The 2,171-nt window shown below is 43.1% G+C and overlaps 1 protein-coding gene across 1 annotated transcript in view; it reads right to left on the bottom strand.

Moving 5' to 3' along the window:
* Positions 1-2,171, bottom strand: part of LOC108802773 (zinc metalloproteinase-disintegrin-like crotastatin) — a 52,381-nt gene that overhangs the window by 18,151 nt on the left and 32,059 nt on the right. The window lies entirely within an intron of this gene.

The following is a 2,171-nucleotide window of genomic DNA, read 5'->3' on the forward strand; positions in this document are numbered from 1 at the left end:
TGGCGGGGAGGGGGGCGCATTGTGGTACCTGGCCTTGGGGCAGCAGGGAGAGTAAATCCGGCCCTGGATGGACTACAATCTCATGTTTAGTTGACTTATTTGTATTGATATTGACGTCCATCACAGGAGTGAATTTGGAGCGCTGACTACTTTACAACACACACAGGGACCATAGGGAACAAAAGTAGCCCCCCTCCAGAAGGAAGGACAGTGTCGGCACCAATTCAGAGATGATTTGAGGATCTACAGCCGAGTGATACACAAATAAGATACATTTCTGTTAATAGTTAAGGGACTTGAATGCTTTTTTAAGATTTAACTCCTGAGTTTAGTGTCACTTTAACTAAAGGGAATAGGGGTGTGGATGTTGTCTTCTCCTATAGCAGATTTATAGGGTCTTAGCACATTGCATAAACAGCCACTATCAAGTGATATCTTGTACAGGCTGGCTAATCATAGATATACATTCTAAGATGCAGGAATTTGGTATATTCTTTTATATTTGTAATTATTTTATTCGTTTTTGGAAACAGTAGCTGATAAACTTTTTCACATTTTGGCTCTCACAAAACTTAATCGGAATCCAGGATTTTGCCTTTTTGTTTTCTCAACTCTCCTTCATATTGGTAATCAATTATGAGAAAAGCCACTTCCACAAAGTCATTGATATTTTACATGTGGCGTGTCAGAGAGCCGTAACACTAAAGTATTATCTTTGAAGTACTGCACCACTTCCATCACACATAATGATGTGGTAGGAGATAAGAGAATCGAAAAAAGGAGAAAATCTGAATGTAGTTCAGAGAAAACTTCACAGAATCAGCACGGCCTGTGTGTGATTTACAAAAAGGAGATGGTACATATCTACACTGTGGGCAGATTCTGGAATTAAAGGGAACATTTAGGAGGTTCTTCACTAAAGAGCCAAAAGATTCAGCTAATCCTTCGGCTCGCTTCGGCTGCAGAAACCCTTCTGTTCAGCCGTATGCGCTAATCACAATAGCCCGGACAGCAGTCGAAGTCTGCCAATGTAAACAGCTAAGCCGAATGCACATGCTTCGGCTCGGCACAGCCAAAGTTCACCTGTCCCCCTCCCAATTCATACCAGACCTTTTAGGGGGCCCCGATGTAAAACAAAAATGTGTGGGGTTCCCCTACAAATTCATGCCAGACCTCATGCTTTTTTAACCGCTTGAAGACCAGGTGTTTAGACCCCCTTCCTTGCCAGGCCATATTTCAGTATTCAGCGCTGCGGTACTTTGTCTGACATTTATTCTGTCATGCAACGTTGTACTGACATGAATTTCATACCATTTTTTGGGGACAGATAGAGCTTTCTTTTGGTGGTATTTAATCACCACTGGGGGTTTTATTTTTTACTATATTCAGGAGAAATTACTGAAAATTTTGATATGTTATATCAATATGTTATAAAACAACTAATATTACCCACTTTCTTGGTAAAATATAAAAGACGGGCTCACGTCGGGTAAATAGACACCAAACATGTCAAGCTTAAAAATTGCGTGCACTCGCGAAATTGCAAAAAACTAGCATACCCAAAATTGGCCATAGGCGACGCTTTAAAAGCTTTTACAGCTCATCAGTTTAGTGTTATCAGTGATTGATGGCCCTAAAATGATTGCTCTCACTGCGACGTTCGCGGCGATAAGTAACATGTGCGGCGTAATGGGCAATCGTCGTTTTCGCAGGCATGCGCACCTGACGCATGTTTACATGCGTGTATGTAGGGGTGGGGACTTTAAAAAAATTAGTTATTTTTTATTCTTTTTTATGTGTAACTTAAAAAAACATTTTTGGGGAAACTTTACATTTGTTTCCTATTTTTTTTTTCACTTAACTTTATTGCTATCACATAGGGGGCTAAGAAATCCCCATATGTGATAGCAAAAGAAGTGAGAGGTCCTCTTTATGGAGACATCAGTGGTCTCCAAGACCCTTGTCACCTAGGAGCCCCCGGCAGGGCGGCGAATGTACCGGCCCGTGGCCCGTGAGTCGGTACTTTGTGGCCGGCAGCCAGCTCACAAGTCAGGTACGCGGTCGAGGACCGCGTACCTGACTTGCGGGAGCAGCTACACGGTCTGCATCTCTGTCGGATGCAGACCGTGTAGCTGAGTCTGCGCCGGCACCCGGATCCTTTCGGCCAGCGC

The sequence above is a fragment of the Nanorana parkeri genome, unplaced genomic scaffold (genome assembly GCF_000935625.1).
Source record: "Nanorana parkeri isolate BGI_ZX_2015 unplaced genomic scaffold, ASM93562v1 scaffold3104, whole genome shotgun sequence".
Classification (NCBI taxonomy): Eukaryota; Metazoa; Chordata; class Amphibia; order Anura; family Dicroglossidae; genus Nanorana; species Nanorana parkeri.